This window comes from Schistocerca piceifrons, chromosome 1 (genome assembly GCF_021461385.2).
Source record: "Schistocerca piceifrons isolate TAMUIC-IGC-003096 chromosome 1, iqSchPice1.1, whole genome shotgun sequence".
In the NCBI taxonomy this organism is placed as follows: Eukaryota; Metazoa; Arthropoda; class Insecta; order Orthoptera; family Acrididae; genus Schistocerca; species Schistocerca piceifrons.
In genome coordinates this window covers 620,560,150-620,573,701 of record NC_060138.1, presented here as the reverse complement: position 1 = coordinate 620,573,701, position 13,552 = coordinate 620,560,150, and the positions used below count along the sequence as shown (strand labels likewise).

The 13,552-nt window shown below is 42.8% G+C and overlaps 1 protein-coding gene across 1 annotated transcript in view; it reads right to left on the bottom strand.

Annotated features, from left to right (window-relative positions):
• Positions 1 to 13,552, bottom strand: part of LOC124804379 — a 675,970-nt gene that overhangs the window by 509,126 nt on the left and 153,292 nt on the right. The window contains exon 3 of the mRNA XM_047264747.1: positions 2,396 to 2,460. The gene's annotated coding sequence lies outside the window, so the exon portion shown is untranslated. The remainder of the gene's footprint in view (positions 1 to 2,395; positions 2,461 to 13,552) is intronic.

Here is a 13,552-nt window from a genome sequence, read left to right as displayed (position 1 = left end):
TTTGGCACAGAAAGGAATGAAATATACAGCTATAAAACTCTTTGACAATCTACCCATGTCTGCCAGACAAGTGTTTTCAACTGTAAATTTTGATGTTTCTCCGCAACAACTCTTATAATATAGAGAAATTCTAGAGTAAAAGTCATTTTTAAAGAAAAGAACCTGGAAATGGTCATTTTTTTTTAATTGTATATAAGTGCTGTTGAGTTTTGTTGAGACGTTGCACATCATAACGTTAATCTTGAATTTGGTCAATGGACCAAGTAGCCAATTACAGAAAAGAAAACGTCATAATTATGAGGTTGTTGGTCGGAATATCCCAAAAGGTAGGTTCATCCACCTAATCGGAATGAGTTTCCTTTCTCCGTGCACAACGGCCTCCTACCTCGCGATGTATGAGACTCTTAATTCTATCTGATGACTGCGAGTAACCGTAATGGTTGTGCGTATCGTGCTGTGACGTATTTGGATAGTATGAGAGAAAGAAGATAGCGAAACACGGTGCCGGCATATAGCAGACCCACGTTAACGTTTCATTAATGATTAAAGAAACATTTGGTAAACAAACACGTTTTCTTGTCGGAAATTTGAGGAGCCATAAAACTGGTCACAGTTGTTTGATACTCTGCCTTACTAAAATAGCATTGCGTGATAATGCGGGCACTGGCAACAGGTGCGCCATGCTTCAGAATCCGTCGCGACCGTACGTTTGCTGTTTTTAGCTCCAGCGGTCGTACGGCGTACTCCAAACACGCGAGCGTCCTCGGCGCCCGGGCACGCTACAACGCCCCCCCACTACCTCTCCGCCTTGCGTATACGCCGCCTCCCAGGCAGGCCATTCATAAGCAAGGCCGGCCAGCGACGCCGACGGGAACTGGCATGCACTCTGCTGCGCATGCGCACAGGCGAAGCAGGGCTGCCATCAGCCGACGAAACACCCTGACGCTTCTACCGTGGCGACCAATGAAGCGTTCTAGAAATACGAGTCAAAACTCCGCTGTAAATCATATCGCCATTCACCAGCTGAACATTATAAAGAATATACTATTTATCTGATAACCTGTCTGCTCACATCCTCTTTACGCCCGATACAGTGTTTTTTTTTCTTTTATTTTTTTTTTCTCGCAGCACTAGAGCATTACAGTTATACAAACTCAATGTTTGTAACAAAAATGGGCCATAGGGTCAAAATAGGAATATGGGTTTGTGTTCTATGTTATTGATGACGCAGTGTGTTCTACCTAATGTGGGCGCTCCAAATACTACGCCCACTCTATGAAGACTAGACGAGGTACGTGTTGAGAGTAGCTGACTCGGTAGGTAATTCTTTCCAGTTGTTACCAACATTGGTTACCAGGTAACTCACTGCTTAACCTATTTAAAATGTCAATACGTATTCAAACCGTAATTAAACGTAACAAGTCGCTTCTATATTCGTTTATTTCGGGGTCAGTTAATCGTTGGCGGTGACCGGAAGGATTAATACCGATCGATGCCACTCCATTTTCTCCGTTCTTAACGATTCAGCTAATCCCATCGGCCCGACAGTCTTCTTGAAGTGCGTGTATAGTGTTAAACAATCTACTCGACGTACTGAAACAAGTAAAGGATGGAAAGGGCAAGATATTTTGCTGCACGTTTATTTTTGTATTTAGCGATACACTGAAACAACAATTCTGAGGGGGAAAAAATTAAAAATTGGTTTATGTCACAACCATCCCTTGCGTCGCAACCAGCCCACTATATCGTCTACATACAAAAAAAACTGTTTTCATGCGTAGTTGACTAGCACAGTACTCTCTTAAAATATTAGTCATTGTGACTTTACTAGCAAATCTCTTTACTACCCAGCAAACTGACTTAAATACTTAGTGATACAAAGTATACATAACAAAAACAACATTAATTTTCTTGCCAACTTTATCGTCTAAGGCATAAGAAAATAAGACAAATTCGGAAAACATGGGGTCACAAGACAGTGACTTGCCCTTGCTCTCAATAATTAGACATAAATTTTGTGCCCAACCTTTGTCAGTATACCACACCAGCACACCACGTGCGGTATTCCGCGGCACGAAACTTCTGCACACTCACGGCGACAACGTGGAGCTGTTTAATGACAATGCTTTTAGGAAAAAAGCGACAACCAGTTTCTCGTTTTCTTTGTTTGCCTGTGAGACTCGTGTCGCTTCTTTCCTCAACCCTGCGCCGACGAAGTGGAACAACACGATCTCATCATATAGCTGACAGTCTGTCTGACCAGATGCAGCCAGGCTTGGGTAACAGCAGACATGATTACAGCACATCCTCTGACCACATCGAGCACTAAAGAAATCTGAACCACGTGAAAAGAAAAGGCAGTTGGACAAGAACAGAAATCTATCTGACATCTTACCTACCAAGCGAGCGTCCTCTCTGCCTGTTGGATGTCACACCGGCACTATGGGCAGGAACAGCGAACTGAAAATAGAGAAATAAAATTGTGTGAGGTATGCGTGTACACATATATTTCCAGAGTAGCAACTAGTGTACACTGAGTTGTCGCTATTGTCACATTCAACAACATACGAAAATTTGTCCTACTGTTAACATTTCCATGCACTGGCAGTTATGTCACTCAAGAATTGACTGGATTTTCCATCGGTGCTTGGCAAAACATGGGAACAACATTTCACTTGGAACACTTTCCTTATGTTCTACAAAATATTACTTATTTCATACGAATCGGCGTTCGGCTTCATAGGCCGTCGTCAGGTGACAACTGCATGTCACAAACACAGATAAAATGGAGTGCCAATTACGCAGATAATACTTATCCAGGAAATACAAAAGTGATGACTCACAGAAAGTTTACAAACGAAAGTATTACGTTTTTATATCACATTTGCAGAATAGTTTTTAACAGAAAACCACCCACACGATGTACACGTAGATCGTGAACTTTTACCGTAAAGAAAAGAAGAAAGATTACCCTCCTGGAAATTCTTGAAATCAATAAACACATGGTGCAAAATGTCAGCTTAGTTTTAAATGATCAAACTCAATTTCCTTTTCCCCTCTCTGTTAAATTACGTTTCAGTTATACAGATGCTAAATTGCAATTGCAAATTCAACTTCGTTTATCATCTGTTGTTAAATGTAACGATATCCACTTAAAAAGGTCTGTTTTTTTTATTTTTATTGTACGGTAATATATCTGTTTGTGCATGATGTAAAAATCTATGTTTTTCCTTTGTAAATACTCCATATATCATAATTTTTTTGTTTTTTGTTTTCTGTGTATCGTCCGTATAAGTAATATCTATGCTAGTCGCACGTCATTTTACCTGTGTATGCGACATTCACTTGTCACTTGACGATGACCTACGAATCCTAGAGGGATTTCGTTACGAAATAAATAATATTTTGCAGCGCATCAGGAAAAAGTTTCTCAGTTAATGTCACTTTAGAATATCAGCCAGCAAACAAATATTTCATTATGTTGGAGTGTATATACAAAACATCTACTGCATCCTTAGTTTCGCGCTGAATAACGCAATATTAATAAAGATAACAATTGCTGCAAGGTTATTGCCATTGCTCTTTCTGAGCGATTCAGTCCAATGGCTCAAAGGAAGCCCTGATTGAAGGTGAAAAAAGATGCAAACAAAAATTACATATAGAGTAACATATAGGAAGCCATCTAAAAGTTACAGCCACAGTAATAGAAAGAAATAAAGACAAGAAACAAGTAGTATTATACACATTGTAAACTTAACTCGATGTTCAGAACAGATAAAAAATTAAAGAAATGTAGAATAGATTAGCATGAAAATTCACATGTATGTTATTTTATAAGTAAAGGAACACAGTAATCATCATGAAAGTAGAGTGTTACAAATAAACGAACAAATTATAGATAAATTACTTGGGAAAGACTGTCGACAAGTCTTTCGCCGCCATTGCGCCCACTGTCCAAACACCACAGAGTCTCGAGCTTACTTGGACCGACTATCACCCCTGGGATAAAAGATATGGTGGTAAGTGATGTAGCCACAGTCTTTGGTTTGTTTCCAGAATGAATCTTTCACTGTACAGCTAAGCGTGCGGTATTTCGATACTTTCTGATGACTGAAATTTCACAGTCTGCTTGGAGACCAGGAAGGTATTAGACATCATAAAGTTTGCAGCATCGGAAGGAGCCGTCAGGTGGGTTGGTCGTCGAAATATTTCGCATAGAAAATGGAACCAACAGCTCATCTGTACACCCAAAAGCGTACCATTTATCAGTCACGCCGGAAAGATCCGAGATATAACAAATGTCTTCTTTATGGTTGACACAAAACGTGCAAAAGCAATGAGATCATTTCGTGGTGAGAAAAGAACTGCTGCTTTATCGACTATTCATCACTAACAGTTCAGAAGTTTTAGCAGCGTTTGCTTTTAATTTACAGACAGAAAACGAAGCAGACAGCTGTAGTAGCTCTCAGGTCAGATTACCAAGCAGTAACCTCGAGTCTGTAGCGTAGGAGTACGTTCGCGCCACCTTTACTGGCTGTAGTGTTTCATCTTAGTTTTAATGAAGGCTTTTATATTTCGACACACAAAAACGGTCAAGCACGTCGGACAAATATTGAAACGTCCCCTTTGAACAATTATACATGACTGTGCTTAAACTGACACACAATATTTTGTTAGCGCAACGCAATCTGACTTTCAAAATTCCCTACAAAAGAATGGCCGTGACTAACATTAAACTATACCTTTCACAAATCACTTACCTCACAAAAATCTTCGCTGCTCAAGCTACTGCAATACAGCGAGCGCCACTACTGCCAGCTAAATAAAAGATTCAAACAATGGAAGGCACTAACTACTGATAGGGATAGTTAGCAAATGAAAGATATTAATAGAGAACAAACAATGTATTTACCTTGATATCATCATATATAAATATAGCAGTTCATGACAAATTTCAAAACTCCGCCATCTCTCTACCCACATCCACCACTGCTGGCGGCTCACCTCCAACTGCGCAACGCTACGCGCTGTTCACAGCCAGCTGCCTAACACTACAATGGCGAGTATTACAACAATGCAAAGCAGCCACAGACTGCACACAGCACAGCCAGTGAGTTTCATATTGAGCGCTACGTAACGTTGCCAGTAAGAAAACATAAACAGCCTACTTACATAGAGAAAACATAAACAGCCTACTTACAATATTCCTAGATGTGCTGCAAGGAAGTGATATTGAATTATGTTCGCATTAGCAAACATCAGGTTGTTAGTTACAATGTACAAAAAAGCAGGATGTGAAATTTCTGCGACGTATGTGATGATCGTGGTTCCTGACAGTAAATGAGACACAGTTCTGTCGATAAGTATGAATCAAATACGTAAGAAGTGATTCGACCGCACGTTGCAATCATCAGGTCCACCACTGCTGCTCTCCCTCTCCCCCCCTCTCCCCTCCCCCTCCCCCCTCTCCCTCACCCTCTCCCCCTCCCCCTCTCCCTCTCTCTCTCTCCCTCTCTCTCTCTCTCTCTCTCACACACACACACACACACACACACACACACACACACACACCTCTCTGAACTTGACACCATCTGCACAAAATGACACCCTTCATTTAAAATTAGACATCTACGATAGATGTCTTATAACTGTAAGTTTTAATTCAAATTGGTCAAATATTTGTATATTTCTTGATACACACTGAAGCCAATCTTGGCCAGCTCCGCTAGGGGATTGGATGGTCCTTATGTTCGGATCGTAGTAACTGACAAGTAAATCGTCTCCATTACGTTACCGTATCGTCCTCCGATTACTCAAATGGCTGAATGAGCCCAACCCGAAAGCCAATAAATTGAAATTTTTTAAAAAATCGTGGTCATTAACGTTTCTCTTTGGGTCATCTTCCTTGTGGTTCTGTAGTTGCAGCGAAACATAATACACCCATTTCTTCTTCCTGCCCGCGAGAGCTGTTAGGTCTATGTGACACACCAACCCAGAGGAAGTGTTTGTTCTAATATCCGCGATTCGCCTCACTTGCGTACAAGCAACACTTAGACAAAAAATTCGAATGCCTACACAGTTTTTACTGTATTTGCCAGTGTTTGTCATCATATTGCATTTATAGTGCAATGGTAGGTTTCGGTTCAGTTTTGTATTTTTTAACATCGAGGTATTCCCAAACAAAAATATTTCGTGAAATGTAACAGATTTCCAAGCAACGGGTTCATGTGTTGTGTAGACAAATCAGCAACCTAAATAATTGTTTACCTTTTAGAACCTGTACTGAATCGACCCATTTTCCTTCATGATCATCACGTCCTCATTACTTACTTCCGATCAAACGGGGAGCCGTTTAAAGAACATAGACGTACCAATGTCAAATGTCAGAGATATTATTTAGTCTACCACTTGTGGCAACCTGCTGCCCTATGAAAATCTACCACGACAACTTCTTAACTCTCTGTATCTCCGACACCTAAAATTATTACGTCCCCTATTTTGCGAGTTAATAAGCTCTCGTGTCTTAGCACCCGTACCTCCTCATAACGGAGCTCTTCTGCAAAAATATTCCTCCCTTCGTTTCTGACCTGTCTAGCGTTCCGCAGCAGTACGCGTGAAATGCATCTCACGTTCCCAGAGTTCTGGTGTCACGCCGGTACGGAACGCCGTCATTCAGCCACGTTGCTACCAGACAGTGAGAAAGCAGGAGACAGCTCAGCAAATGCGTCACTGAGCCACCTGACAGCAGGTGCTGAGTCGGAAGAAAGCGTCGCCGTCTCCGATTCACGGACTCCAAGCCAGGGTCACATCCGTTCACAGTCACGAGAATCTGTCCCGTAGAAGAGGCACATTTCGCTGCATATCCTGCGACTCGATGAATTGGGAAAAAATCCTCGACGAAAATGTGGACATCGCCGTTTCGGCTCCTGGAAGCTGCGGAATTACGTTTATGAAGGGACTCGGTGAAGAACAGTCTATGTTGAATGACCCTGTGTCATACTTCGTGAACGAAGTCATTGTATGCTCTGAGTAAGGGCTAGCCTGTGTGGTCAGCTCATCGCTCTGCTAGTAGTTGGCAGCTTTCCAACGTATCGTCATACAACCTCACGCGGCTCTTTGAAATCAGGAGAAGATGGAATGGAGTGCAAAGTCCCTAGCGGCAAAGGGAATCAAAAAATGATTCAGATGGCTCTGAGCACTATGGGACTTAACATATGAGGTCATCAGTCCCGCAGTCCGGCCTCGAGCATGGATGTGTGTGACGTCCTTAGGTTAGTTAGGTTTAAGTAGCTCTAAATCTAGGGGACTGATGACGTCAAGTGTTATGTTCCGCCGGCCGCGGTGGCCGAGCGGTTCTAGGCGCTTCAGTCCGGAACCGCGCGACTGCTACGGTCGCAGGTTCGAATCCTGCCTCGGGCATGGATGTGTGTGCTGTCTTTAGGTTAGTTAGGTTTAAGTAGTTCTAAGCTCTAGGGGACTGATGACCTCTGATGTTAAGTCCCATAGTGCTCAGAGCATTTGTTATGTCCCATAGTGCTTAGAGCCATTTGAAACATTTGAACCATGCAGGTGGCAGCAGCGTCATCTGGCGAGGAATGACTATAGTCAGTCACACGCACAGTGCGTATAGTATCAGTGATCCTGCTGTCCGTGTGTAGAACGAGAACGGCTCGCGACCTACCTCAGTTTCACACAGGGCATGAGCATTTCAGAAACTGCATGACTTGTCGGTTGTTCGAGGAGCACTGTGGCGAGTGTCTTCAACACGGGCGAAACCAGCGTGAACCTACGTCCAGACATCGTGGGCTCAGGCGGACCTTGTAGGCTGAGCAGACTGGTAAAACAGGACAGGTGGCGAACTGCGGCGGAGTTAACAGACTGGGCAGAATACAACTATGCCTGAACACTCAGTGCACGGAATACTTCTCGTAACGATGGGCCTCCACAGCCGACGATCCAATGGTAACATCGGCAGCTACGGCTGAAAGAGCACGTCACCATCGGCACTGGGCGTTGGCGCAGTGGCAGAGAGTTGCATGATCTGATGAATCCGGTACCTTCTTCATCACGCCGATGGGTCGAAGCGAATCCATCGTCTTCCAGGGGAACAGCTCCTTGACACGTGTACTGTAGGACGAAGACAAGCTGGTGGTGGCTGCACTATGCTCTCGAGAAAACTCACGTCCGCATCCATAGGTCCAGTGGATCTCGCGCAAGGCACCATGAAGTCCAAGAAATATCGTACACTGGATGCAGACTGCGCACACCCCTTTATGACGATCATGTTTTCCGACGGCAGTGGCATTTTTCAACAAGATAATGCGACATGTCACAAGGCCATGAGTATGATGGGAGTGGTTTGAGGAACACAGTGGCGAGTTCTAACATGTTCTAGCCCCCCAACTCACTAGATGTGGGATGTGATTGAACGTGGCGCCAGAGTTCAACGCTCCCCCTCTCCGGAATTTACGGGAATTAAATGACTTGTGTGAGCTAATGTGGTGCCAACTTCCTCCAGTAAACTGCCAAGGCTTCCTTGCTTCCGCGCCACGCCGCGTCGCCGCTGTTGTCCGTGCCAAAGGTGGACGTACCGGCTACTAGATTGGTGGTCAACATGTTCTGCCTGATATTTGTATATCCGGAAGTGTGAGGTGAAATAGAAGCAAAACATCGAACATAAAAAAGTGCACATCTTTCTGCGTATTTGAAATCAAAACCAGCTCCATTTCATACCGTCTCTAATGACCTCGTTGTCGACGGGACGTTAAACACTAACTATAGCCGTCCATTTCATAGACTGTAATACGCTTGGTCCTCCTTGACAAGTTGGTCCTGATGCTGCCACTCATGCATCTCTCACTCTTCGACGGCACTTCTGAGTTCGCCAGGTATGTGATGGAGACTTCCTTCCACGACGCTCTCCAAATTATGACCCGTCCCTCAGTCGCGTTCATATCAGGGAATAATGCACGCAACCACACTGAGAATGCACGTGGGGGCCCACCAAGTTTTTCTGCAATCGAAAGAGTGTTGAGAAAAATGTTTCCTTTCGGCAACATAATTTATCTAGATGTTTTTATCATTTCTTATGACGCGTATCGGTCGTAGCTTTCATCAGATCAAAATAAGAAGAGGGATAAATATATTTATATATTCGTAGTGTGATGGGATGACGTGGTTCATTACCTCCCTCAATACAATGATAGGTGCCAGATTATCACTTATCACTGTACTGTTGATTACATTTGTTGACGATATACATTGTATCTATCCTTTCTACATCCGAGGAACGCTATGACCATAACGCCTCATAAGAAATACATTGCGATCTAGACACATTTTGTGTGAAGGTGCAAAGAATGATCGCTAACCTCTATAAGGGTTTCCTATCCCATGTGGAAGCTTCCGAAACATCTTTTTTTAATAAAAACCATGTTAAGTAATGGGAGAGCTAGCGGTTGTGCCACGCTTCTGAAGGAAGCCACAGTTTTTCCCTCTCCCTATCCCCCCCCTCCTCCCTTATCTATGCCTAAGGTTTTAAAAATAATAACGATACGTCATAATTAATATATTATAGCATTTTATTTAATTTGTTTACGTCTGTGCTTGTACACCGCTTCTTCACGTCTTCCAATAAATTGCAGTTCACATAAATACTTATCCAAAAAGCGCTTGGCCATTAATTTGAGAAGTGCCTGTGTTGTGCAGTTGTTTTAAGGACTGTAACATTAAACAAGCTTTCAGGCTTTGACAAAGTCAGAATTTATACGGAAAATCGAAGTGTGGACCTGCTACTACTAGGATTTCACTTAGCTCTAGTATGATGAACAAAGGTCTACAGTTATGCGAGCATATAACCGGGGGAATTGCTGTATCATTCTGTAGTTTACACCTACGTAAGGGGAAGTCACTATTTCTGTTCTTTTTTTCTTAGCGGAACATCTGTCGTGCGTGCTGCTTGGATGTGGTGAAATATTTCGCAGCGACAGTGTATTTGTGGAAAGTCAAGCATGCCGGAAGTAGCCAGCTCCAACTCATCTCTGATTCGTCAGTGCTTACAAGAATTTTCTGATTTCTCTACAGACGGAAGAGTTATTCACTGCAATGTGTGCAACGAAGACGTAAGTAAAGTGTTAACCTTTTATCTGCTATGCCCACTCAGAGAACAGTGATGCCACTGTTTTTCCAGATTTAACTTGGACCAGACACATGCAAATGCAAAAATATTGTTTCTAAACCCTTAATGTAGGTTAATTTTGCTAAGTAGATCTCGTACGTAAATTCTCCCACAAAGTATTTATGATTTCTTCTTGTTTTTAGGTACGTTATGAACAAACGTCGCATTTAAGTCAGCATGTTGCAGGCATTAAACACTAGGGAAATTTAAAAAATTTAATCAAACTTGACACAAACGTTTGTAACTAAATCAAATGCAACAAACAAAAACGAATTTCATCTTGACGAGTGTATCAAGCCATTGTTGCAGCAAACATACCATGCAGTTGAAAACATCCAGTTCAAAAGTTTTCTAGAGAAATACTGTCACTGCAGCATTTCATCAGAATCCACACTGAGCAATAACTGTTTAGATGCTTTACATGAATATAAATTGAGCAGGACAGAGGAAGATATAGGTGATTGATACATGTGGATCCCTGTCGATGAGACAACTGACAAACAAGGTCGGTATGCGGCTAATTCGATTGTTGGAAAGTTAGATCTTGACACTCGCCCTGTATGTCATCTCATCTGCAGCAAGGAGATAAAAAAGACTCGGCAGGAAACAATTGCTCGCTTTGTTAATAAAGCCCTCAAATTTCTTTTCCCTTACAGTCTAAATGAAAATAAAGTACTTGTAATCTACACTGATGCAGCCACATACTTGATTGCTGCATTTAGATTGTTGAAAGTATTTTACCAAGCATTGCTCCATATCATAAGCCTTGCACATGCCATGAATCGTGTAGCTGAGACCATACGCCTCAAATTTCCGCATATAAATAAGCTAGTTTCAACCATCAATATTGTTTGTATTAAAGCACCTGCAAGAATACAGTTATTTCGAGAGGAACTTCCCAACGTACCACTTCCGCCAGAACCCATACTTACCCGGTGGGGAACGTGGCTGGAGGCAGTGGAATATTACAGCGAGCATTTGGAAGACATTAAGAACATTGTTCTTAAATTGCAGGAAGAGGAGGCAGTGAGCATTACTTCAGCTAAAGATCATCTAAAGTACCCAACAATTTCCAGCTTCATTGCATGCATAAAATCTCATTATACATTTTTGGTCCCTATTATTAAAGCTCTAGAGTGTTCAGGGAAACCAATCTACACGCAACCTCGATTGACAGAAGAGGTGACAGAAAAAGTCAACTTGTTCAAAAATGTTAAAATGCGTGTGAATTCCTAAGGGACCAAACTGCTGAGGTCATCGGTGCCTAGACTTACACACCACTTAAACTAACTTATGTTAAGAACAACACACACACCCACGCCCGAGGGAGGACTCGAGCCTCCGGCGGGAGGGGCCGCGCAATCCGTGACACGGCGCCTCAAACTGCGCAGCCACTCAGCGCGTCGATATCAACTTCGTCCCAGTTCTATTCGTATGAAAGTTAGTCCGTTGCGCCTAATACCGTCATTTAAGTAAGCACCGGTGACATCTGTTGACATGGAAGGCTCACTCTCAGCATATAAGATGATATTAACAGACAAGAGGTGCATGCAGTTTCTCAACGGAAAATCTGGAGAAAAATTAGTTATTTACTGTGATTGTAATAATGGACATGGACAATAATATAATGTGGATTTTTGTCAATTTATTTATCTTTCGAGACAGCAAAACGTCAGATTTTGGTCTCCTCTTTTCTGAGTTCTATAACCTATTCTTGTAAGTTATAGAACCTATTTTAGGTATATAATTTAATATTTTTAGAACCTAAAAGTCCGAGGTGAGTGTTCATCGGAGGTGAGGGTATCATCTGGAGTGCCCCAGAGAAGTGTGGTAGGTCCGCTGTTGTTTTCTATCTACATAAATGATAGCGGTGGATAGCAATGTGCGGCTGTTTGCTAATGATGCTGTGGTGTACGGGAAGGTGTCGTCGTTGAGTGACTGTAGGAGGATACAAGATAACTTGGACAGAATTTGTGATTGGTGTAAAGAATGGCAGCTAAGTCTAAATATAGATAAATGTAAATTAGCCGGCCGAAGTGGCCGTGCGGTTCTAGGCGCTACAGTCTGTAGCCGAGCGATCGCAACGGTAGCAGGTTCGAATCCTGCCTCGGGCATGGATGTGTGTGATGTCCTTAGGTTAGGTTTAAGTAGTTCTAAGTTCTAGGCGACTGATGACCTCAGAAGTTAAGTCGCATAGTGCTCAGAGCCATTTGAATCACTGTAAATTAATGCAGATGAATAGGAAAAAGAATCCTGTAATGTTTGAATACTCCATTAGTAGTGTAGCGCTTGACACAGTCACGTCGATTAAATATTTGGGCGTAACATTGCAGAGCGATATGAAGTGGGACAAGCATGTAATGGCAGCTGTGGGGAAGCCGGATGGTCGGTTCATTGGTAAAATTTTGGGAAGATGTGGTTCATCTGCAAAGGAGACCGCTTATACAGGGTGTTACAAAAAGGTACGGCCAAACTTTCAGGAAACATTCCTCACACATAAATAAAGAAAAGATGTTACGTGCATGTGTCCGGAAACGCTTAATTTCCATGTTAGAGCTCATTTTAGTTTCGTCAGTATGTACTGTACTTCCTCGATTCACCGCCACGTTATCATGATTTCATACGGGATACTCCACCTGTGCTGCTAAAACATGTGCCTTCACAAGTACGACACAACATGTGGTTCATGCACGTTGGAGCTCCTGCACATTTCAGTCGAAGTGTTCGTACGCTTCTCAACAACAGATCCGGTGACCGATGGATTGGTAGAGGCGGACCAATTCCATGGCCTCCACGCTCTCCTGACCTCAATCAACCCTCTTGACTTTCATTTATGAGGGCATTTGAAAGCTCTTGTCTACGTAACCCCGGTGCCAAATGTAGAGACTCTTCGCGCTCGTATTGTGGACGGCTGTGATACATTACGCCATTCTCCAGGGCTGCATCTGCGCATCAGGGATTCCATGCGACGGAGGGTGGATGCATGTATCCTCGCTTACGGAGGACATTTTGAACATTTCCTGTAACAAAGTGTTTGAAGTCACGCTGGTACGTTCTGTTGCTGTGTGTTTCCATTCCATGATTAATGAGATTTGAAGAGAAGTAATAAAATGAGCTCTAACATGGAAAGTAAGCGTTTCCGGACACATGTCCACATAGCATATTTTCTTTCTTTGTGTGTGAGGAATGCTTCCCGAAAGTTTGGCCGTACCTTTTTGTAACACCCTGTAGAACGCTGGTGCGACCTATTCTTGAGTACTGCTCGAGCGTTTGGGATCCGTATCAGGTCGGATTGAGGGAGGACATAGAAGCAATTCAGAGGCGGGCTGATAGATTTGTTACTGGTAGGTTTGATCATCACGCTAGTGTTACGGA